This window comes from Triturus cristatus, chromosome 2_1 (genome assembly GCF_964204655.1).
Source record: "Triturus cristatus chromosome 2_1, aTriCri1.1, whole genome shotgun sequence".
Classification (NCBI taxonomy): Eukaryota; Metazoa; Chordata; class Amphibia; order Caudata; family Salamandridae; genus Triturus; species Triturus cristatus.
This window is the reverse complement of record NC_140581.1, coordinates 258,672,186-258,698,770: the sequence shown is the minus strand read 5'-3', so window position 1 is coordinate 258,698,770 and position 26,585 is coordinate 258,672,186. Positions and strand designations below refer to the sequence as shown.

Here is a 26,585-nt window from a genome sequence, read left to right as displayed (position 1 = left end):
GGCACACTGTTGCACACTGCTGCATTACTCACTGCTGCATGCTGCACGACACTGCTGCATGCAGCACACTGCTGCACGCAGCACACTGCTGCATGCCGCTGCACGCCACAGTGCTGCATGCCTCACACTGCTGCACGCCGCACACTGCTGCACGCCGCACACTGCTGCACGCCGCTGCACGTCACAGTGCTGCATGCCTCACACTGCTACACGAAACACTGCTGCATGCCGCACACTGCTGCACGCCGCACACTGCTGCACGCCTCACACTGCTGCACGCCTCACACTGCTGCACGCCGCACACTGCTGCACGCCGCACACTGCTGCACTCCACACACTGCTTTTATGCGAGTTTATGCTACTGACATTGTAAATGACAATGCCTTTTATTTGTTTTAAAACCAAAACATAAATAAAAGGCATTGTAATTTTACAATGCCAATAGCTCAAACTCTTATAAATGCGAGACCTATTGCATTGCAAATGCTTGTTTCAAGCGTCATAGGGGAAGGGAAATCCTTTAAAGAGTGTCATTTTCTCTCTGGATTTCCCTTCTCTTTTTGAAACTCAGGAGCAGTAACATTGTTGTGGTGTCACCAGGGCTTTAAGTGGAAGCTTTTTCAGTATTATATACAAGCCACTGTTGCTGCTTATTTATCTTATGCAACTAACAACCACTGACAAAGCCAATAGCCCTGACTTGTTGCAAGTATGATGTTACCTGTTGTGTCATTTCATGGATGCAATGACAGAAACAGCAAAACACCAGTCGGGCGGCACACTATGCTACGCACACATTTTTAGCTTACGTGTTTTTAAGCTACGCCTTCAATTACATTGGCCACGGCTCCTTGAGAGACCCACCGGGTTTTTCATCCCACTTAAAGCCCTGACTGAGGCGATTGCCTGGGTAATGTGCCTCTCTACCGTGATCAGATAAGAGAATGACGAAGGTGGATACCAGTGGAGTGTGGGAACGCGATACTCCTCGACCCTGATTTTGCGGATGAGCGGTATCGATTGCAGTGTCTGCACGTGAAGCGGTGTATTCATTGCGCAGAGCCTGGACGCAGCGCTTCCAGTGGGAACGGAGAGAAAGCAGGAGGAGACGACGAGAGAGGGAGGCACTACCACAAGGAGGAGGGCCGGGCCAGAACAGGGCACACGGCGCTGTGGGCATTGTCACAATCAGGAAACCTTGGCAAATTTCGGCACGAGAATGATAGTTGAGAGTGAGACGCGTACTTACTAAATCCGATCAGCTTTCAAGATACTCCAGGTCCGGTGGAGCTCAGCCCAATTATAAAACTGGTATTTTCTCAGGCATCTCTATGTTTACTTTTTGTATTATTTTATTCAATTCTGTGTGTTCTGGAAAGGCGGTTAAATTACTCCGTTCTAAGAAAGTGGTTGGGACTTCACATAGATTGTCAGCAGTCTCGCACACTAGGGGGCAGCCGCAATTCATCCACAGAAATATGACTAACCGGAGAGAGGCCAGGGGCCCAGCGCTCACTGCCGCCCAGCTGTCCCGGGTACAGGGGCTTCACTCAGTCGGAGAGAACGGCAGGGACCCCGGGCAACACCGAGCCGCGGGGAGAGGATCAGGCGAGGAGGACGCCATCGTCGGGGAACTTCTAGCGTGAGGCGGTACCACCGCCAAGGCGGGCTCCGAGCAACCAGAGGTGGGGAGCTGGACCGGAGTGCACCGGTCCGGGAATCAGAATAGGGCAGGGAACAGCGCGAGCCACGTGAGGCCGCATTACTATAGGCATGACGCACGCGAATCTTTGTGTACGTCCTTTCCTTACAGGGGGCGTAGGCGTGACGCAGTAATGTACGCACCAGGGAGAGCTTGAATGATATAGATGCATGGGCGTAGGAAGTGTGGGGGACGCGGGGGATATATCCCCCCCAGATTTTAGAGTGGGGGGGACACGGGGGACAAGGGTGGGGGGGACGAGGGGACAAAGGAATTTCCCCTCTCCCTTCTGTTATCGCAGGGCCATTAGCACGCGAAAGCGCTACCTAATGTCCCTGCACTTGACCTGCCTGGAGTCAGAGGCCACCCGCCCTCTGCCTTTTGTTATGCTGCAGGAAGGCTCAGCCGTTCTGGGAAGGGCAGAGAACGGAGAAAAAATAAACGCTGCCTCTTTTCCTTCATGGCAAGGACCGTGTCCACTACTCCTGATCTGCCTCTGGCGGCTGCCCTCCTCTCTTTATTCCTCCATCTCTTTCTGTCTCTGTCTCGCTCCTGCTTACGTGCTGATTTCAAGAGGCAGCTCTTAAGGTACTCTCTCTTGCTCTCCTTTTCTTTATTTGTTCCCCTGTGAAATTGATCCAAAAAAGGCTGAACACTTTGGCTGTAAATGTCCTCATTTTCTGACCGTTTTCTATTGAAAAGAAAAACCTCGGAATGGAGAGAAAAAATAGTTAAATACCTAAATAAAGCAATACAGAGTGGTCAGCAGACAGGCCAGATTGTTATTTACACCCACACACATTAGCGCCACTTTTCAGAGTTTGCCAGTGAAAGCGCTACTTTCTTTTTATCTTCTTTCTTTGAACAACATTGTTTTCCCAGGGTGGGTAAGTGCGCCATTCCTAAAGGGACTGCAATACCTGGTTGATGGGTAGAGTGGAAACGTTTAATATGATCGTTTTCAACTTTTTAATTATTTTAGCTTATAAAATGCGGCTCTGTGTTTGGGGATGTGGTCTTTTTCAAACCAAACGGCATACATTTTGAAAGGATATAAGCAATGGACATTGAAAGGGGTCCCTTCCGGGTCCTGTAGCCATGTCTTGAACTTTTCAGGCAAAATCACTTACTGATTTCTGAATAATGAGTTTAAAACCGTTAAGGTAACCATGTTTTTTTCTGATTACAGTTCACATGCTTTGCTTATTCTTGCATTCCCAATGAGTGTTTGCTTTTTCCAGGGTGTTATTAATTTTTTTTCAGGCAGCATTTTACTGTTGTCTAGTGCATAATTTGAATTTAGTCGCAGCACAATTGAGTTGTGCTGAAGGCAGTGCGAGTTTCTCTCAGTGGGGCAGTATGGTGTTCAGTGTAGGAGAGAATGTGGCACTCTGGCCAGAGCTGCTGAATTTGGAACTGGAGAACCATGTTCAGACCTTCATGACCAGTTCACCATACCACACTCCTGACAGAGCTTATTCCGATGCTACACCTTAGAAGGCCCGATAGACCTTAGAAGCCCAGGTGTCTTAGCACCCGCAGGTGGACCTGTCCACCACAATCCACACTGCAGTTCACTTCCAGTCTTACGGGCAGGCATATGAAGAAGCACATCCTAGATCGACAGTGAATCTGTCACTGAGGTCACAAGACCCTTGAGGCCAGTCCACCTCACCCATTGGTACCTCCATTGGCCTTTTTCCAGCACTAGCAGTGCAACTTGCCAGGGGTTGGCAATGTAGGATTTGCATGCACACCAAACTTAGGGGGTGATTATAATGGCAGTGGGACCGCCACGTCACCCCGTCGGTGGCGGTCCCACCGCCATTGGTGACTGCATCACAGCCCGCCATATTACAATGGCGGGTGGTTACCTGGCGGTCGGAAAGACCAACCACCACGCACACGACGGGCTTCTTGGGCCCGCCGGTGTGTTGGAGGGGTTCATGGTTCCTACAATGCTGGTGGTGCCTACCATGCACCGCAGCAGGGATTACGATGTCCCTTACCCGCCAGCTTATCAATGGCGGTTCACCTGCCATGGAAATGCTGGCGAAAGGGACATTGGGGGCCCGTAGCAGGCCCCTTTACCCCTGGCCCTCAGACATGGGTCCTGGGGGGCATCTATGATGCCCCACAACATATCACTGCACCATGTGGCAGGCACCGATATATTTAACATGTTCCTTTTTTTTTTTACTTTGCGGCGGATGATGCAGCCAGCAGCACCTGCTGCAATGTAAAAGATAGGCACTGCGAACACCGAAGTGGCAGTCGCATTGTAATGCCTATCGTGGGGCCTCCACCTTGAAGGCCAGCGGTCCCATTCCCCGATTCGATGGCGGTGGTACTGAAGTCCGCCTGCCATCGTAGTCAGCCCCTAAGTTTGCATTTTATGAATATGATTCAGCGGGAAATAAATTGATGTTTGCAATTTAATTGACTTTGGTTGGCCTCTTATCTATGAGATTTCCCTGTTGAATGTGCCTTTACATTATACATTTTTAGTTGTATGAATTGATTGCATACTACACTCTCCTACAGGTATTAATTTGAGTGTCATTAGGAGTGTCTGAGACCAATTGTTTTCTTAGGAATTGTTTTCTTTACTAACCTTTGCAAAGGGCCCTAAACTTCACAGCAACACAAGTCACATTTCTTTTAGTAATTTGGGATCCGTTTGAGCTACAAAATTGTTTTGGAGGAAATCGTTAGATTATGCAGCAGATGATGTATTATGTGGCAAATATGATACAGCCATAGTTAAGTGGAAAACATTTTTCCACTTAATTTTGCCCCAACATTGTAGTTGATCAATTTGTAAGTTCCCCAAACCCAAAAGTCGAGTTTGGGCACAATTTGCATTTTAAAAGCAGCCCTATAACACAGGGCTACTTTTAAACTGACCTCAGGCTTCAGCAATGCACACATGCAAGCGCAGAAAGGGCTGCTGGCCTCTAAACTGCCATGCCTTATTATATTCTAGGGACTTAAAAGTAGTTCTAATCCCCCTGCCCTATTATGTACTAGGGCCTTATAGGAGAGGTCATGCCAATCATAGGGGTACCCTAACCCATAGTGCACCCTAGTGTATGTAGGTGTTTTCACTGTATTTTTAAGTGCCTCTTTCAGAATAGCACTGGCTGTTTAGGCAGAGGCCAGGGTCAGTCAGTCAGGTACCACCAGTACCAGTCAGCAAAAAGTTGGGGAGCGCCCAGGGCGGCTTTGCAACACTAGAGAAACACAAACTCAGAATGTAAAACATAACACCATGGTTGGGGGGTTCTCTTCAATAATCAGAATTGATTTCTATCCTAATGAACCCATTTTCCAACATTAGGATAGGGAAAGACTGGGGAAAAATCATAACGTTCTAATCTATACATTGAAGTTTTTATGCAGCTCTTTGATGACGGTTAATAGCTCACTGTTCAATGTTAGGATTTTAACTTATAAACTTCAAATACCAAAAGAATATCTCAGACAAAAACAGTAACTCACTGACCTATTGAATTAAAGCTTTCACTAGACAAGCCTTCGATCTCTCTCAAAAAAAGAACATTAATCACCAAAGTTATCTTCACATTTTTATTGTTGCCTGAAAATTGCTGGAGACCAGGAATGCAGCAGCAGGTACTTTTCAAACCCTAATGCACTTGCAAACACGACGCCCCCACCCTAAGTCAGCGGCCTTTGTTTGCTTTGTGCATTAAGATGCAAGATTCATATATATGTTTTTTTTTAAACATTTGGTCTCATTACTATATGAATGTAAATAACAATAAAGCATACATGCAAACTGTGACTACATGCCTGCTTTTCTCAATATTTCACTTCGAAAGTATGCGATTGTATTTGTTGAACGGGCGGTGATTTGTATAGGGTCACTGGAAAGTGCACAAGGTTGTCCCTGTCCCACCCAGAATTTTAGTGTCTCCTACGCCCCTGTATAGATGGGTATGATCAGGGGCGTAGGAGACACTAAAATTCTGGGTGGGACAGGGACAACCTTGTGCACTTTCCAGTGACCCTATACAAATCACCGCCCGTTCAACAAATACAATCGCATACTTTCGAAGTGAAATATTGAGAAAAGCAGGCATGTAGTCACAGTTTGCATGTATGCTTTATTGTTATTTACATTCATATAGTAATGAGACCAAATGTTTAAAAAAAAACATATATATGAATCTTGCATCTTAATGCACAAAGCAAACAAAGGCCGCTGACTTAGGGTGGGGGCGTCGTGTTTGCAAGTGCATTAGGGTTTGAAAAGTACCTGCTGCTGCATTCCTGGTCTCCAGCAATTTTCAGGCAACAATAAAAATGTGAAGATAACTTTGGTGATTAATGTTCTTTTTTTGAGAGAGATCGAAGGCTTGTCTAGTGAAAGCTTTAATTCAATAGGTCAGTGAGTTACTGTTTTTGTCTGAGATATTCTTTTGGTATTTGAAGTTTATAAGTTAAAATCCTAACATTGAACAGTGAGCTATTAACCGTCATCAAAGAGCTGCATAAAAACTTCAATGTATAGATTAGAACGTTATGATTTTTCCCCAGTCTTTCCCTATCCTAATGTTGGAAAATGGGTTCATTAGGATAGAAATCAATTCTGATTATTGAAGAGAACCCCCCAACCATGGTGTTATGTTTTACTTTCTGAGTTTGTGTTTCTCTAGTGTTGCAAAGCCGCCCTGGGCGCTCCCCAACTTTTTGCTGACTGGTACTGGTGGTACCTGACTGACTGACCCTGGCCTCTGCCTAAACAGCCAGTGCTATTCTGAAAGAGGCACTTAAAAATACAGTGAAAACACCTACATACACTAGGGTGCACTATGGGTTAGGGTACCCCTATGATTGGCATCACCTCTCCTATAAGGCCCTAGTACATAATAGGGCAGGGGGATTAGAACTACTTTTAAGTCCCTAGAATATAATAAGGCATGGCAGTTTAGAGGCCAGCAGCCCTTTCTGCGCTTGCATGTGTGCACTGCTGAAGCCTGAGGTCAGTTTAAAAGTAGCCCTGTGTTATAGGGCTGCTTTTAAAATGCAAATTGTGCCCAAACTCGACTTTTGGGTTTGGGGAACTTACAAATTGATCAACTACAATGTTGGGGCAAAATTAAGTGGAAAAATGTTTTCCACTTAACTATGGCTGTATCATATTTGCCACATAATACATCATCTGCTGCATAATCTAACGATTTCCTCCAAAACAATTTTGTAGCTCAAACGGATCCCAAATTACTAAAAGAAATGTGACTTGTGTTGCTGTGAAGTTTAGGGCCCTTTGCAAAGGTTAGTAAAGAAAACAATTCCTAAGAAAACAATTGGTCTCAGACACTCCTAATGACACTCAAATTAATACCTGTAGGAGAGTGTAGTATGCAATCAATTCATACAACTAAAAATGTATAATGTAAAGGCACATTCAACAGGGAAATCTCATAGATAAGAGGCCAACCAAAGTCAATTAAATTGCAAACATCAATTTATTTCCCGCTGAATCATATTCATAAAATGCAAACTTAGGGGCTGACTACGATGGCAGGCGGACTTCAGTACCACCGCCATCGAATCGGGGAATGGGACCGCTGGCCTTCAAGGTGGAGGCCCCACGATAGGCATTACAATGCGACTGCCACTACGGTGTTCGCAGTGCCTATCTTTTACATTGCAGCAGGTGCTGCTGGCTGCATCATCCGCCGCAAAGTAAAAAAAAAAAGGAACATGTTAAATATATCGGTGCCTGCCACATGGTGCAGTGATATGTTGTGGGGCATCATAGATGCCCCCCAGGACCCATGTCTGAGGGCCAGGGGTAAAGGGGCCTGCTACGGGCCCCCAATGTCCCTTTCGCCAGCATTTCCATGGCAGGTGAACCGCCATTGATAAGCTGGCGGGTAAGGGACATCGTAATCCCTGCTGCGGTGCATGGTAGGCACCACCAGCATTGTAGGAACCATGAACCCCTCCAACACACCGGCGGGCCCAAGAAGCCCGTCGTGTGCGTGGTGGTTGGTCTTTCCGACCGCCAGGTAACCACCCGCCATTGTAATATGGCGGGCTGTGATGCAGTCACCAATGGCGGTGGGACCGCCACCGACGGGGTGACGTGGCGGTCCCACTGCCATTATAATCACCCCCTAAGTTTGGTGTGCATGCAAATCCTACATTGCCAACCCCAGGCAAGTTGCACTGCTAGTGCTGGAAAAAGGCCAATGGAGGTACCAATGGGTGAGGTGGACTGGCCTCAAGGGTCTTGTGACCTCAGTGACAGATTCACTGTCGATCTAGGATGTGCTTCTTCATATGCCTGCCCGTAAGACTGGAAGTGAACTGCAGTGTGGATTGTGGTGGACAGGTCCACCTGCGGGTGCTAAGACACCTGGGCTTCTAAGGTCTATCGGGCCTTCTAAGGTGTAGCATCGGAATAAGCTCTGTCAGGAGTGTGGTATGGTGAACTGGTCATGAAGGTCTGAACATGGTTCTCCAGTTCCAAATTCAGCAGCTCTGGCCAGAGTGCCACATTCTCTCCTACACTGAACACCATACTGCCCCACTGAGAGAAACTCGCACTGCCTTCAGCACAACTCAATTGTGCTGCGACTAAATTCAAATTATGCACTAGACAACAGTAAAATGCTGCCTGAAAAAAAATTAATAACACCCTGGAAAAAGCAAACACTCATAGGGAATGCAAGAATAAGCAAAGCATGTGAACTGTAATCAGAAAAAAACATGGTTACCTTAACGGTTTTAAACTCATTATTCAGAAATCAGTAAGTGATTTTGCCTGAAAAGTTCAAGACATGGCTACAGGACCCGGAAGGGACCCCTTTCAATGTCCATTGCTTATATCCTTTCAAAATGTATGCCGTTTGGTTTGAAAAAGACCACATCCCCAAACACAGAGCCGCATTTTATAAGCTAAAATAATTAAAAAGTTGAAAACGATCATATTAAACGTTTCCACTCTACCCATCAACCAGGTATTGCAGTCCCTTTAGGAATGGCGCACTTACCCACCCTGGGAAAACAATGTTGTTCAAAGAAAGAAGATAAAAAGAAAGTAGCGCTTTCACTGGCAAACTCTGAAAAGTGGCGCTAATGTGTGTGGGTGTAAATAACAATCTGGCCTGTCTGCTGACCACTCTGTATTGCTTTATTTAGGTATTTAACTATTTTTTCTCTCCATTCCGAGGTTTTTCTTTTCAATAGAAAACGGTCAGAAAATGAGGACATTTACAGCCAAAGTGTTCAGCCTTTTTTGGATCAATTTCACAGGGGAACAAATAAAGAAAAGGAGAGCAAGAGAGAGTACCTTAAGAGCTGCCTCTTGAAATCAGCACGTAAGCAGGAGCGAGACAGAGACAGAAAGAGATGGAGGAATAAAGAGAGGAGGGCAGCCGCCAGAGGCAGATCAGGAGTAGTGGACACGGTCCTTGCCATGAAGGAAAAGAGGCAGCGTTTATTTTTTCTCCGTTCTCTGCCCTTCCCAGAACGGCTGAGCCTTCCTGCAGCATAACAAAAGGCAGAGGGCGGGTGGCCTCTGACTCCAGGCAGGTCAAGTGCAGGGACATTAGGTAGCGCTTTCGCGTGCTAATGGCCCTGCGATAACAGAAGGGAGAGGGGAAATTCCTTTGTCCCCTCGTCCCCCCCACCCTTGTCCCCCGTGTCCCCCCCACTCTAAAATCTGGGGGGGATATATCCCCCGCGTCCCCCACACTTCCTACGCCCATGGGTATGATGCTGGTAGGAACTGTGCTCTTATTTACTTTGCATTTTTATATAGCGCAAACTCGACCCTAATGTATCAGAGCGCTTTACATGAGCATCAGTTGTGTGTGTGTGTGTGTGTGTGTGATCAAGTCCCCGAGCAGGGACGAAACGCGTAATGGCTGCTACCAGGATGTAACTTAAGGACATTAAAAATCTTCGATCTTCAAGAACTGTGGTCCGTGCTCTTTTTCCGTGGCTGGCGGCAGAATCGCGGAGTGTAAGAGTGCTTGCAAATATATATATATATATATATATATACATATACACACACATATCCGCTGTAGACAGTAGTACTATGCTGACAGTAGTCCGCTGCTAAGGTTTTCTCTTATGTGTCACATAAGGAATTAATGGTACTGGGAGATGGAGCCTACAGCCGAGGACCACAAGAGCTGAGAAGCACGAGAAAAACTCGATTTGCCAAGCTGAGTACTTAACGACTAGATTTCATAATATTATCAATATCATTATTAATCGGGTATTCTTATCATACCCACCCAAGATCCGGAACTTATTCATGCAGATGAGGGTATGCACTATACAGAATGATTTCTCACTTTACGTCTCAACCCCCCATGCGCACAGGTGCTCAAATCACAGCGCCCCGAGCAGTGCATTCCAATACTTTTCACACACATCACTAAAACACCTCATAGATCGCTTTCTTAACGCCCACACTTCCAATCAGACATGACAAAAATGTATTAAAACGTGTTTTATCGTTCATTCTTCTTTACTACCATACTCGCTTAACAACAGAGACTCCAAACGCTTCCCTTGGAGGACACAGGGCAAATCAGCGTTCACGCAGTCGAGCGTGACAATGTTTTACTACTCGTCCACTAATGCGTTTCAGCGCCTCAGTATGGGTATAATGCGCCATACAATTGCAACTACAGTATAATACATGTTCTCCCTGTTTTCACTATTGGTCCTATTACACTCAGTATAAAATCACCCCTATTTTTAGGTCTCGCCTTGGCAGCGCATGCGCTGTCTTAGCGAGACATAAAGTAATCTGTATGTTGGCTGAAACTCCGTTTAATTTCTTTTACCACTTGCGATTGGTTTAACTGTGGCATTGCTGTTCTTATCTTGCTTTCTGTTGGCTGTCGATCCGATAGTAACTTCTGTGTAGTCCGGAAGCAGCGGCACCTAACTACAGTTTTCGTCCGCTCCGCTCGCACTTGTTTTAATTGCGCGTAGTGTGCCATCTGTTTCGGGTCACACCACGTTTGTTTAACTTGTTTATTTTACAGATCACCCCCTGCGTCTGTAACGAGACTCTCCGCTGTGGAATTTTATGCTGGGGAGTTATTTTAGCCTCTGTAACCAGAGCGGCAGCATTGCATCACAGAATTGTGCCGATTGTGCGTTCCTTCTGTGGATCACTTTTCTTTCCTCGTTTAACCATTCTTCTACCCTCCTATCCGTGAGGTTCAGAGCGGCAGCATTGCATCACAGAATTGTGCAGATTGTGCGTTCCTTCTGCGGATCAGTTTTCTTTCCTCGTTTAACCATTATTCTACCCTCCTATCCGTGAGGTTCCTCTTCCTCCACCTGCTGTCCTCGTGGCCTATTCGCCCCCCTCCACCTGCCTGTCTGTTTTGCTTCTTCTTCTGCACCCTGTTTTGTTCTGCTTTTCTTCTCCTGTGTTGCTTCTACACTGGTTTTAATTTCAGGGTCCATGATTTTCTTAAATCTTTATTCATAGCGTATGCCTCCGCCATGTTCAAATAATGTCAGCACGGGGTCTCCGTTTTTGCCCTCACTCTCGTCGAGAAAAAAAATCTTAACTCAGCAGCAGTTCACGGTTCTAGGTGTCATTTTGTTTTTAGCAATTCTTTATAGCGCAAACTCAGCCCGAATGTATTGAAGCATTTTACATGGGCACCAGTTACATTACACAAAGACAACGTTCATTTTTTTTTCGTAGGCACCACACCTTTTTTTGCGAGCCTCCGGTCAGGGTTGGTCCTGGGCTCTGGCGTGGCATCCAGTTGCTGATACTTGCATATTCTGTTTATTGTCTACCCTCCACCTCTAAGCTGCTCACACCAGCGAGAAGGTGAGGCTCGCCTGTCTGGCGTGACACAGGCTCCCGGTCGCAAGTTCCTGGCCGCGCTGGTGTACACTGGTTATAATATTGATAATGTGGTGGTGTCATTTGCAGCGTATCCCACAAACAGACTGATTCCATGGCTACAGAGTGGCAACCCAGCTGGAGTGAACCCAGAAGGATGTAAAATTGGACACGCCACAATCGACGCAAAGCTCTGATCTACAAGCAACATAGATCTCTGCTACGTGCTCTTAACTCACTAAGCTTTATCTAATCAGAATGCACCATTCAGTACGTTATCTGCCATTGTGGCCAATACAGCGCCAATCAAAGAACTTTTGAGGGGGCAGGGACATGTGCATACAGTCGCCGCCCTTATCCCCTCCCTCCCTTTCTTTGTCCCTCTATCCTCCTTCCCTAAACCCACGACGGACAAACATCTTGCCACATTCTCGACTCTGTCCCAAAGCAGCTCTGGGAAAAACAACTGTCTGCAGCTATTTCCCTGGAAGCTAAACCTTTGCAGCCAAATGCAATAAGGGCCGGTACTAAGTGTCCTGTCCCCTCTCAGCCTAAACCAATCTCCTGGCCTGCGCACGGTCACACGTGGTGCCCGCTGCAAAGGGGGCTGTCCTCCCACGTCGCATTCATCACATTGCATGTCCGCTTTGTAATTGGAGCTGTGTGCTCTCCTCTAATGGGGATTATATAAGCTTTCCATCTGACTCAGTGAACCATGCACTCAGCATGTGATAATGTGACACTATGTCAAGCATGTACTCAGACCGCCACAACATAGAAATGTGTATTAACTTTGCCGTAATACGAAGTTTGTGTGTTTTCCCCTGCCCGTTACATGAACAAGCATTTGTTAAACGTCCTCACTATCAACACACAGGAACCTAAATCCAAACCTGCATGGTAAATTGTAGAAGCCTCTGCAATATCCAGACAGCTGGCCTTATCAGAGCACGCATAATGTAAACGATGTACTTATATAGCGTTCTAGTCTATGTTGCATTTTTTTTATTTTTTAAATATGTATTCAGGTTTTTTTTGTGCACCGCAGTTATTGCTCAAACGGAGAACTCATTTAATCAATAAATCTAAGAGTATAAAGCAAATTTTTTTTTAGCCTTTCTGCAAACGTTTGGGGCACAGTGATGGACACGCACCTATTTACGCAGTTTTTTCAACTGTTCATTAATTTCCCTCAAACCGTTATATCATCCACTGTCCCTAAAAACTGCAGGAGGAAGACATCGGAAAAACCTCTCTTTTTTTGTGTATAATGTAAGTTAAAATGAACAAGCATTTGTAATCCCATAGATCTCGCATTTTAAAAATAAAAATAAAAGGCATTGTCATTTACAATTTCGATAGCTCAGACTTGCGAAAATGCGAGACCTGTTGCATTGCAAATGCTTGTTATTTTATTATCACTGCTAATAATGTTGTTTGATATCTTTGTTTTTATCTTTCCTACATCATTGGTATTTATCAAGGTAAACATTTTCTCTCCTTCCCTCTTAAGCCCTCAGCTTGTTCTCATGGAACTGACTTGATTCCAGATGAGGAAAATAGCAGCGTCATGAGTAAAATAGAGAGGGATGGACAGGGCGAGACTTTTGTGAAAATACCTTTTTTTTGTCAGAACTGAAGTCCTCAGAATAAAGTAGGCACAAACAATGAAGTATTTGAGACATTAAACATGACCCATTTTCAAGTTGTGTAGCTGACACCATGATATTGTTTATTTTTCCTGACATAAACACATTTAGAACAAGCATTTGCAATGCAATCTGTCTAGCAATTGCGAGATTTCGAGCTATTGGCACTGTAAATTGCTTTTTTCTCTAGAAAAATCTCCATGTAAGGACAACATCGCCTGTATTGAAAATACAATAAGTCAATTGGTAGAATGCCTAAGGGTTAAAATTAATGGTGGTAAACACGGGGCAGCCAGGAAAAATAGACCCGGGGCAGCCAGGAAAAATAGACCCCATTCCAATAACAGTCCTTGGTTCGATGAGGAATGCCGCAAAGCAAAAGCTTGCATTAGACAAAAGGAAAGAAGACTAAGAGTAAGGTATAATGATGAATTGTTATCTTCTCTCCAGAAACTAAGGATAAAATATAAAACAGTCATTAGGAATAAAAAAAGAACCTATAAAGACAGCTGCTGGGCAAGCTTGCTAGCAGTAATTGAAGCCAAAAATGTGAAAGGTTTCTGGAAGTTGGTTCAAGAAAGTTCCGGTAAAGTATTAGGGGCTCTGCACTGTTCGGTCCCCGAAGATGATGGGGTGGATTATCTGGGGGATATTTATGGGAAGTGGCCAATGATAGATAAAGCAAGTACGATAGCATGGCCAGAAGTGAAGGAAGAGATACAGGAACGCTTTACCTTCAGCCACTTAAGGAAAATAATATCTAGTCTAAACCCAACCCATGCGACTGGCCCAGATAATTTGCCGGCACTAATTATAAAAACTAAGCCGAGTGGTGCTCAGAGTTCTTTGCGAATATGTTTCATGGGATCCTTAATACAGGGATTGTGCCAGCTAACTGGAGAGGAGCTATTGTAAGGCCAATCCATAAAAAAGGAGATGTAAACACCCCAACAAATTACAGATTAATAAACCTTCTAGATATAGGTGAAAACGTTTTCACCAAAGTAATATTGGGATTACTCAAGGACTGGGTGGAAGAAAATCAGATTGTGCCTCCAGAAAAGGGAGGGTTTAAAGAGAGACACTCAACGGTAGGCCACTGTTTTGCACTCTGGTCCATTGCGCGGAAGTCGATTGAGCAGAGGGGAAGTTTGTTCTGCTGCTTTGTGGACTTCCGCGCAGCATTTGATTTGGTGGACCAGGAGCAGCTGTGGGAGACTTTGATTGGGTATAACATCCTTGGGGATCTATTGGGCCTGATCCAAGCACTACAAACTGAAAATTAGGCCCAGATAATCTTAGATGTAGAAGGGAGTTTTTCTCAAAAAATCCAGATTGGTAATGGGCTGAGGCAGGGGTGCGTATTAGCCCCACTGCTTTTCTCCTTCTTTATTGCATACTTGTCCTCAATCCTAGGTACTGTAAGAAGGGCAAGCCCGAAGCAAGATGGGAAACAAATTTGATGTCTACTCTATGCGGATGACCTGGTAATTATGGACCAGACGGAGATTGGCTTACAAAGAAAATTAAACAAGTTTCATAAATACTGCCACATCAAAAAACATGTTGTTAACATGGATAAGACAAAGATCTTATGTTTTGGTAGAAGGAATACAGGGTTCTCATGGTTTCTGGGAACCAAGAAGCTAGAAAAGGTAACAGAATTTAGGTATCTGGGGATGTGGTTCGAGAGAAGCCTGCAATGGCATACCTATCTTGATGCACTAAAACTAAGGGTATCGGCTTCAGTGAAGGGATTAAAAAGATTTATTAGTGCGTATGGTGAAATGTCCGATAGACCGGTTCTAAATGCATATTTAGCTATGGTACCACCCCAATTTTTATATGGTGCAAAGGTGCTTTATCTGAGTGGTGAAAATGGATGGGACGTGGAGGAGGGAAACATTTTGAAAAATCTATTCTCTCTGCCTAAATCGTCAATGGTTCAGGCAGTGAGACTAGAATTGGGGATCACCTCATGGGGTATACCAGCTTGCATGGACTTATTAAGTTTCTGGCAGCGTTTGGGTTCGGGAGATGATTATAAAATCTCACAATGGTGCAGAAACGAGATTGTACACAGTGAGCTAACGTGGGCAAAAGGGATCAGAGCCACAATTAATAAGGCGTGTTGCATGATAAAGCATATACTGTGCCCCCAGTCTCTCCAACTTAAGATTGACAAGAGGGAACTTAGGATCATGGGAAAAGAATTCTCTTGAGCGCAGGACCAAGACTACCTCTTGAGGAAAAGTTAATTTTTTCATATGGCCCTAACGTGGCAAAATGAACTAAGTTTTCCCTACATTGACAGGTTACCTAGTTGTCTGTTAAGTCGCGAAGTGCTAAGGTTAAGAATCGGGGAAAACCCATGTTATGTGACTAAAGGAGTAAAAAGATTTATGATAAACAGTAAGGGAAAATGCACCTGCACTTTAGGAACAACTTGTAATATCCTACATATATTACTGGATTGCCAGAAGCTTTTAGAAATCCGAAGAGAGTTTTTACGTCCGATTTTTAAAAAGTATGACATCAAGAATAGGCCGCAAGCAGTAAACCTTTTAGTGGAAATGATTCATTTAGACATAGCTTGTGCCATGGGGAAATTTATTAAAAAAAGTTAAAGAGTTCCTCAAATGTATTGAGTTCCGAGCCGTCTATTTTGATAGTTCCATATGGCGTACAAGCTGAGAAAGGTTAAAAGTATTGCGGATGGTAATATACAAATTTTTATGTGATTAAACAAGAACTGTGTCTTTTAGAAGATTTTTAAAATAATTTAATGATGATCTGAGGATTACTGGCCTAATTAATTTGTACTGAATACTGAGACATTACCTTCGGTATATTTTACAATTTGCATGTGCAGTTTATTGAACCTACTGGATTGTATCGGTGACAGTGTGAACTACAGGTTAGGATGTTATTTTATCACTTTTATCTACTTATTTTAACAAATGGTATGTTGTTTATCTTATATACTTTTATCGTTGTAAAAGACCGAATAAAGTTTTTCTACTGACTGACTGACTGACAATGCCTTTTATAATATTAAAAGGCCTTGTCATTTACAATACCAATAGGTCAAAGTTTGGCAAAAGCGAGACCTATTGTATTGCAAGGCACGGTGTCCCTGAAGCAGGCACTGCGCTCACTATTAAAGTTTTTTTTAAAAGCAACGAAGACACAACGAAGGTGGACACACTGATAGAGACACATGTAGATGTACACACAGGCAGACACAACGAAGGCCGACACACTGGTAGAGACACTCACAGATGGGCACACAGGCATGCAATGTCAAACAGACGCACAGATACAGACATACCCACTGACTAATGGGCAAACAGACATGCACACACAGATGCACACAGAGACATACACAACAATACATGGATGGAAACAGGCATAAAATGACAGAGATACACCCAAATATAGCCACGCATACGCCCACAAATGGGCACAATGTTAGACCGACACATACTGACAGATGACATACAATCAGACACCCACTTACAGGCAGGCACAGATGCATTTAATGAGAGTCTGACACACAGATAGAAACACACCCACACCTCAAAGGATGGGCACACAGACAAACACAATAAAAGGACATACTGATATAGACACACACATATTGAAAGATGGGCAGACAGACATACACACATATGGGCACAGAGACATAAAATGATGCCGACACACACACACACATAAGACAGATGGGCACTCAGACATGCACACTGTAAGAAGCTGGATTGCCCAGTGGGGGAAATAATTCTACCGCCTTGCACAATTGGCTCCTAGAAGGCAAACACTGTTGCACTGAGACAGCCTTGTCTACCCCTTAGTGGCGCAGGATGACTTCAGAGAATGTGTGTTAAGATTCACAGAACCAGCAAAACATGTCCTTCAGGAAACCACTCAGTAAAGCTCCCAGGCCAATTTAATAAAATCAAAACCATGACAGAGACACATATAGAGACGCACACACAGACAGACAGGCCCCAATAATAGACACACGAATACAAACATACAGTAACACAAAGGCACTCAGACATGCACAGAATGACAAAGAAACATATGGATGGACACACACGATAGACAGGTACAGAGACATAGTCACAATGACACACACAGAGATACAAACACACAAAGGTGAACACCAATAGTCGGGTAAACAGCCATGCACACAGTGAGAGACACACAGATAAAGACACGCACAAAAGCACACAGTGACAAAGAGGCATACGGACACAGGCACACAAACACACACACTGCGATTCGCCTCTATAGCGCGTGGAAAAGAGTTTCTAGCTGTGGCCAAGGGTTGTCTGCAAGGTCTGCCCACTCCAGGAAATCTTGTGGCCTGTAGAGGTGTGTGGTGGGTGTGGCAGAGGGGCAGGGCCGGCTCTAGGGCGGTGCGACCGGTGCCACTGCACCGGGTGCTGGCTTCCCGGGGGTGCCGTATTTGCAAGTTTATTATGTTTTTAAAGCACCTGCTGCCGCGTTCCTTTCCTCCGGCAATTACCAGGCCTCACAAAAAATTTCAAGTTAACTCCTGTAATTAATGTTTTTCCTAGAGAGAGATTGGAGTTTTGGATAGTTGATGTTTTGACTTATGTGAAGGTTGTGCAGAGGGATTAATGTGCCTGCTGCAAAGAACGTGTACCATGTAAATTACAGAGTGCATATAATGTAAATCGATCAGCATGTTACTGCTTTTAAAAGAGACATCCTTTTGTTACTTGCAATTTATAACGTAAAGTACTAATATAGAATAGTGAGGCATTAACGTTCATCAAAGAACTGCATACACACTGCAAAGTATACATTAAAGCATAGTTTAATGTTGCAGAAAGGGTTAATTTGGGTAGAAAGCGATTCTTATTATTAAACAAAACACCCAACTATGCGGGTTTCTTTTTTTTCGACTCTGTTTGTGCTTCTCCATACCAAGCACTCCTAAACAATATGGCCTACCAGTATGGATGACATGTGACTCCTACACTTTTAGTCCTATGGCTTATGTAACATTTCCTGTAAGCTGATTTACACACGTGTTTGATTGTCTCTGTGTAATGTGTGTGATGCAAAGTTCTCTGACATCCTTTACTGGTATGAGTGGCGCTATACAACAAATTCAATGCATCTGAGAGAGAGTGGTTATGGAGAGTTGGTCACTGTTAAAGGGTGCTAGTGACAGAATCCATGGTGGAGGTGGTGCCAACTAACGTCGCACTGGGCACCACCAGGTCTAAAGCCGGCCCTGCAGAGGGATATCTAATAACCCCCCGCCCAAGCCTTTACAGCCCCAACGTGTAATATCCTCGCAGGCTGGTGATGTTCCCCGCATCGCCGGCCTTGTTGACAGACAAATGTTTTATAATTTTTCCATCTGTGAGTCCCGGCCTTGGGAGGAAGGCCGTCCTAGGCATATTTCCCATTATCATTTAGGCAATCTACAGAGCAATTTATTAAACAAGCGCTTTACATAGCACCGTTATTACATTACACATTCAGGCACGTGGAGATTAAAGTGATTTGCCCAGAATCACAGGATGTGGACGCGACCTCGAGGCGCGAACTCTGGTTTCCAGCACCAAAGTCGGCAGCGTAGCCGACGGACCACATCCTCTCCCCTTAAGCTAAAGCACGGGTGCCCTGTTAGCTTAAAAAGTAGGGCAATAGAAAAACACTTTTTTTCTATTCCTTTACTGATGAAGAAATCGAGGCACCGCGCTTTAGCTTAAGGTGTTTACAGCCAAAGCACGAGTGCCGCGTTTGTAACCAAATTATATTAACCCCTTCGCTGCGGCGGGAATTCCGCCGCAGCGCTGTGGGGTGCGGGGGGGGCAGCGCGGTGACGCTGTGGTCATGACGGAGCCACTCCGTCATGAGCCACGGTTGAGCTGTGCTCATGACGGAGCGGTTCCGTCATGACTCCGCCCAGTTGCGTTGTCCCCCCGCACAGGCGGGGAAACAGCGCCGCGTAGGTGGAGCGGCCGCCAACGGTCGTGACATGACGGAACCGCTCCGTCATGAGCACAAGGCAACCGTGGCTCATGACGGAGCGGTTCCGTCATGAGCGGGGAAGGGGTTAAGAGAAGAAAATGGCGGATGAACGTCTTTTTTCCCCTCTTTATTTACTTTTGTTACAATTGCCGCACTCACGCTTTCTGTAAATATCTTAAGCTAAAGTACAGTGCCACAATTGGTTAAAAAGGAAAGACATTGAAAACTTTTTTTTTTCTGTTTCTTTATTTTTAAAACAATCGAGCTTAAGATGTTTACAGTTAGAGCGGGAGTGCTGCGACTTTAACCGAAGTAAATAAAGATAAAATAAATATGTGCGGCACATTACAAAGCATTGGCAAAGCATCTAGGTCCCGTCCAGGAGAGCTGTTGGCTTTGCCATTTTTTTTGTCAAGTTGTACAGGAGCACAGCTGCAGTGCAGAATGCCTGAAGGGAAAAACAAATAAAAGTGCTATGACGCGGACAGAGCTGGCGTGACATGCTTTTTAGGTCTCGCCTGAGCCAGCGCTTTAGCGCTGCTCTGGCGAGAGCTTTAGAAAGCGGGATTTGGAAGTGCAAACTAGTGCTTTTCAGGCCGCCAACTACAGTGCATGTGCGCCGGGCGCGTGCACCATTTGTCAGCCTGCTGATCACTTTCGCGGCCGCTTTGATGTTCTCAGTGAGCCGCGCGGCCACTGAGAACATCAAAGCGGCTGCGATAGTGCTCACCATATGCCAGCCTTCCCTGTGTTACTTTAGCACTCACCGCCCCCCCCCCCCCTCCATGTTACCCGTGTGGCTCACTTTCTCTTTCATGGCCGCGCGGCATTAATTTCACGGCCGCGCGGCCAATGCTTGTTATAGGCAGTGGCCAGGGTGTAATATCTTTGCGAAGCATGCCTTTCGTGTGGTTGCAGTAATGAAGATAAACAACCAACATATTTTGCCTTCCCTCGCGGCTGCCACTGCAAATTTTTCCTGACATTCTGAGCACGCAGTGAGGGCTTTCGGAAATATTGCAGGTATGTGGCAATTGCTTACAAGTGTTCTGTTTTGGGGGTATTTGAGCTCTAGCCTGGAGCTTAAAAGCGCCCACTCAGTTTTATTAAAATCTCCATGAATGATTTGAGAGCTGCATGGGTCGTCTTACTTCTTTCCTACCCGGATCCCAATCTTCTCTTCTTTCCTCAGTGCCACACTCCTTTTCACTTGCCCCTCTAAACCCTTTGTCCTAGTTTCCGCAATTCTGCACTATGAAGCCGATCATAACAAAAAAAGCTTTTGCAATGCAATAGGTATCGCATTTGCAAGAGTTTGAGCTATTGCATTGTAAATGACAACGCCTTTTACTGCCGTGTTGGTTTTTAAAACAAATAAAAAGCATGGTCATTTACAATGCCAATAGCTTAAACTCTCGCAAATGCGAGACCTAATGCATTGCAAATGCTTGTTTTTATTTGCTAGCTGGAAGTGAGTGCAGATCCTGAGGTAAGGTAGAGTGAGGGCCTGTGCGGGGGGGGGGCAACAGGGACAAAAAGTTTTTCGAACAAGTGCTGTGACGTGGCTTGGACAAGCCGCATCATACTTAAAAAAAAAAAGAAATATTGCAGGAAGGTAGGGCAGTGATGGGGCAAGATGGAGGGAGGGCGTTTGGAGGGGCAACACGGACAAAGAGTTAAAAAAAATTATAGGCACAGTAAAAAAAGCACTATGACAAGGCCATCAATGACAGTGTTATAACATCTTTTCAAAACTTTTTTTGATGTCCCAAAACACCCTCCCTCCATCTTGCCTTTATTTTTGTATTGCACGGCAGGAAACAATACGGAAAGGGAAAGAGGCAGGAGGCAACAGGCATAGAGGGGACGGATGGGGGTAATCAATTGGAAGGATGTGGCATGGCGGGTGGATGAGAGCAAGCAAGACAAAGTATGAGCCTTTGGGAAAGACAAAGAAAAGAGCACCAAGAAAACAGTCATGCAGGGGATGAAAAGGGGCAAGCGATGAACATAACAAGGCCTTGGGGGAGAGAAATAAAGCAAAGAACATGAAGGAAGCAGGCATGGAGCACATAAATACAGGCATGCAACAGGAATGAAGCATATACAGGCATGGAGTGAATGAGGGCAAGGAACATAAAGGAAGAAGCACACAGGCGTGAGACAGTAAAATGAGGGCTTGAAGGGAACAAAAGCATAATGGTGAGATAGGCTGACATGGAAGGCAGGGGAGCATATGAGATAGACTCTTCGCAAACACATGCACTGGCACACACACTTGCTCAGCACTAGGATACCCTCAAGGGTAATAGTGTGCTTTACAAATACACATAACATAAGATAACAATCATGCCGAGTGCTTCAGCAAAATGAAAAAAGGACCTCACACAATGCTAGCAGTGGAAAGATTCAAGTACTTTGGCCATGCTCCAGGTTCAGGGTCAAATACAAGAAGAGCACATGAGGCCGAACTCTTAACAAATCAGAAGCAAACAGTGGCAATAAAGGCAACTAATGGTAAGCAATGGACGGACTCTAAGCCCACTGTAGGCTAAAAAAATTTCTTGCAAGCAACAGCGCATTGGCTGTAGCAGGCGGGACCTAAAAATGCCTTTCCTCTCCTCCCTCTTCACATTGCATAAAAGAATGAGTTATAATTGACTGCAAACCATACAGTCAATTATAACGTATTAATAAAAGTGCAGCTCCATGATACATACAGGTTCTAGACTGATTTAAAGGTGAATTGTTTTCTTTAACTTGTGCTGTCAGGAGTATCCTTTTTAAATAAAAAAATATTTTTAAACTTTCATATGACATCACTGTGCCGCAGTCTTCTGTCCCAAATGGCATTGTCCTTTCCTTTCTCTAGGGTCACCCCTCTGAACGCAATAGTGTTTTTACTGTAATACCATCAATCAACTACTGATCCACTCCATTCACACAATTCACAGGAAGACTATGTCTAAATCACCCTTGTGGAGATTCCAGAGAGTGAATGAAGGAGAAGTGGATGACAGTGTATTGGTATATAAAAAGTGTTATTATTCCTCTCCTGTGTTTGGATGACTGCTGCTGCTGGCCTGTCACTCCTGGGTAAATGGAAGCCTTTGACTGCTAACGGTTGATTTGCACGCTCCCACATGCACTGTGCGCACTTGCTTTCTGCCATTTGAATTATTATTAAAGTTGAGAGTTGGGAGTCTTGTCATCTGAAAACGGACTGAGCTGTTGTTTTCTGGTTACTGTGCCATCCCTTGTACAATTCACTCCCGTCTGAGTCATGGTACGTCGTGGAACGTTACAGATCAATGCTACAGGGAACAGATGTCACTGCCTACTCTTTGATGGAAGGGATGTGTTTATACAGCTAACAAGGCTGAACAGAAAGCTTTACTTCTCAGAAATTGGATACATTTTACGAAAGTAGTGATTTATAATGCGTCTTTCTTTACTATCATCTGCGTACTAGGCCTTCACGTTTACACAAATCAACACGCATGTGACAGGAAGAGAAAAATTGACGGAATTTTGCTTTTGTCGAAAGCTGAAAAATCAACATGCGTGGTACATCTCACAGAAGACGGCATTTGTATGGGCAGTTTTATTGTTTGTGTCGCCCACACAATAAAACAAGTCTGCTCGAGCCCTAGTAACAGCTTTAATAAAAGGTCCATTACCCTTAGCAGTTCGAGTATTTGGGAAAACATAGTGTGTAGAGGAATTTCCTCGGCGATACTCCTCCATTTCCCATACAGTTCCTTTAGTCTGCGGATCTCCTTCCTCATCAGGATAGCACACTTTATTTAGCTGGTAGTTCAGTCTTCCTACACCAAAATCAGTGATATTAGCAACATGAGTGGCCTACAACAGAGCAAACCAGGCTCTACAGGAGCCATCGTGAGAGATTGGCAGAGGAATGAAAGGTGTTCCTCCCTTTTTCTGATGAGCTGGCATCATTCCACACACCCAACAGTTGGTAATGTTCATAGCATTATGTGTGTGGTGCAACATCTGGATGAACGTGTTGTTAAAATAAGACTGTCTATGCTTCTGCTCATGATAAGGGAGGGTGAAGTAGTGGTGCTCAATAGGTGCTGGAATAGTGGCAGTCAGTGTTCGTCGAGCAGGAGCCACTTCCTCTACAACCCAAGTTATTACTGCCATAATGATCACAGTGACAGTAAACCCAGCAATGCACATAGTCTTCTTGTTGCAAATTCTTGGAGCAGTCAATGTCTTTTCCCTAGGCATGTTTATCTTGACGTTGAAATAACAAAGCAGATGGAGCTCTAAAGTCCTGGGCAGCCGTTGTTTTCTTCACTGAGTTTGAGACGGGTGTCACTAATATATCCCCCCCCCCCCCCTTTGCAACCCAGCCTATCACTAACCCAGTACGGTTGCTCAACCAGTCTTTTTCAGCAATGCAGTTTCTCTCCGGGGCCGCAGCTGATATTGAGATGCACCAGAGATCTTGTGGTCCGGGAAGAGTTCTTCAGGTTCTTCAGGTGATAGGGCTTGGCCTCTCTCTGTGTCCAGGATGTCTCGATGGTCAGTAAGTGCAGCAGGTTCCACCAAGGCAGACGGCACCTTCTTACAGTGCGTGGAGTGAATCCAATTCTTCCTATTGGTCACTCGGACTGCAGTTCTGGTCGCCAAGAGCACTGCCTCAGAACCTCGCCACCTCGGTTCCAGGCTATTCGGCCTCTGGAAGACTTTGATCATCACCTGGTCACCGGGCCGCAGATCATGGCCATCATCTCGCGACCTGTCAGGAAGAGCTTCTCGAACCTGTTGATGAATAGAAAGCAAACTGTAAGTCAACTGTGACAGATAGTCACTAATCAGCACACAAGGTACATCATATATTGGGCGTGGCTTAGGAATCCCCCAGATATTCATTGGTCTTCCAAAAACCACCTCATACGGTGTAAGGCCAGATCGTGTATGTGGCACTGATATAATGGACAATAATGCCAAGGGTAGTGCATCAGGCCATTTCAGAGATGTGGAGGCCTGGGTTTTTGCTAACTTAAGTTTGAGAGTAGAATTGTATCGTTCCACTAGCCCTGCTGATTGTGGGTGGAAAGCAGCCTGAAACTTCTGCTTAGTTCTTAATCCTTTCAAGACATACTCAACAACTTGCCCAATGAAATGGGGTCCGTTATCACTCCACAAAAGTCGGCAAACACCAAATCTGGGGAAAAACTCCTTTAAAAGCACCTTTGCTGTAGTAAGAGCTGTATTAGCTTTCGTAGGGTACGCTTCTATCCACTTGCTGAAGGCGCATACCACTACTAGGACATACTTTAAGTTATTACCGCATTCAAGCTGGATGTAATCCATTTGCAGAACCTCAAAAGGGGCAGTTGGTGTGGCAAACTCTCCTGTTGGAGTTTGTGTTCCCTTTCCAGGATTATACTGGAGACAAATCAAGCAAGACTGCAATATCGTTTTAGCTGTGCTGGCAATTTCTGGATGATCCCAAACTTGCGTAAGCAACTTCGCTATTGAGGAAGCTCCAACATGTGTCGGCCCATGTGCCATGTGAATCATAGGATGTAATTAGGCTGCGGGCAGTCTCCATTTAGTCATGTCTTTATTTCTCCAACAGCCCTCATCATCCAATGTTCCCTCCTTAGACCATTGCTCTAGCTCATCAACAGAGGCATATCGCTGCATATCCAGCACTTCTTGCCTGGCATCATGCCAACGTTTAGCCTGAGACTTAAACACATACATAGATTGATTGATTGATTGATTGGAGTACTTATAGAGCGCAACTATCACCCTACGGGCATCTTGGCACTTGCATTGGGAACCCGTCCTGGTTTTTCCCTGTAAGATAACCCGTACTGGGCATCCCCAAGGTGAAAGCCAGGCATCCCGCCGCGGGGGGCCGTTGTGGAGATTAAGCAGGCTTGTTGCCCAGAGCTGCATAGTGTGAACTCGTGCTTAGAGTGGGCACCGAAACGAGAATTATCGAGTCCGTGGACAATTGGGTTCTGGACCCTGCCGCGTCGGGAATCGAACCCAGGTCCCGGGCACGATCTCTGCTTCAGGGTATGCCTCCTCTAACCAGTGAGCTACACTTCTCAGATGTAGTACTTCACTGCATTGCAGTCTCACGGGCTGTGTGATCCGCAAAGGCATTGCCCTGTCCTATTTATCAGTCACTTTCTTGTGTGCACTACACTTAACAATCGCTATTTTCTTCGGAGATGTCAAGGCAGTAAGGAAATTATGTACTAATTCTCCATGTACTATTTGTGTCCCATGTGATGTAAGAAAGCCTCTCTCCTTCCAGAGAAGCCCAAAATTGTGAGCCACTCCAAAGACATAGCGGCTATCGTTATAGATGTTAACAAACAAGTCAGTACTAAGTTCATACGCCCTCGTCAATGCTATCAGCTCAGCTGTCTGAGCTGACTTCTGTGGAATGCGAGCTGTCTCAACTACCGTCTGAAGCGTTGTGATTGCATATGCAGCTGATGTCGTGCCATCCGGTAATTTCAAGCAGGATCCATCAACCCATAATTCCCCATCAACATTTGAAAGAGGTGTATCTTGCAGGTCAACACGACCCTTTGTCTGTTCCTCAGTAAGGAATATATAGTCATGAGACTCTTGCGACTGAGGCTGAGTAGCTGGAGATGGCAATAGAGCAGCCGGATTAAGAGTCGAACATCTTTTCAAGGTGATATGAGGGGCCAAGAGTTGTAATTCATAACCTGTCAAGCGAGCACTAGTTAAATGCTGCATTTTGGTCTGGTTCAAAAGCAGGCATCAACTGCATGGGGTACTAACACAAGCAATCTATGTGACAAGACTATCCCCTCACTCTGACGTATGAACACAGCTGCTGCTGCCACAGAGCGAAAACACCCAGGCAACGCACGGGCAACTTATCACCATGTGTCTGTACTAAAACTGAGAGTGCGCAACCATCCCTCTCGTGTACATAGAGTGTGAAGGCCTTGGTGTAGTCTGGAGTGTCTAATACTGGTGCAGAACATAGAGCTTGACGCAACTGTTGGAAAGCATTGTGACATTCAGTAGTCCATGGAAGGGGCATTGGAGTGTCTTTAGTCAAAAGGGCCAACAAGGGTTTAACAATATGTGAAAAGCTAGGGATCCACTGCCTACAAAAAGAAGTAAGGCCGATCCATGCACGAACATCCTTCTGAGTACGGGGCACAGGCATGTCTAAAATAGCTTGGATGCGATCTGGTGTGAGTGCACGTCCCTCCTTAGACAGGAGGTGACCTAAATAGGTAACCTGCTGTCTACAATATTGCAATTTCTTCTGAGAAACCTTGTGATGGTGTGATGCAAGAAAGGAGAGCAAGGACAA

At 45.1% G+C, this 26,585-nt stretch overlaps 1 pseudogene across 1 annotated transcript in view; it reads left to right on the top strand.

Annotated features, from left to right (window-relative positions):
• The first annotated feature begins 965 nt into the window (after positions 1-965).
• The window catches only part of LOC146864063 (prolactin receptor-like), a 216,396-nt pseudogene continuing 190,776 nt past the window's right edge, over positions 966-26,585 (top strand). Inside the window, exon 1 of the transcript XR_014970045.1 lies at positions 966-1,311. The product of XR_014970045.1 is annotated as a prolactin receptor-like (transcript). The remainder of the gene's footprint in view (positions 1,312-26,585) is intronic.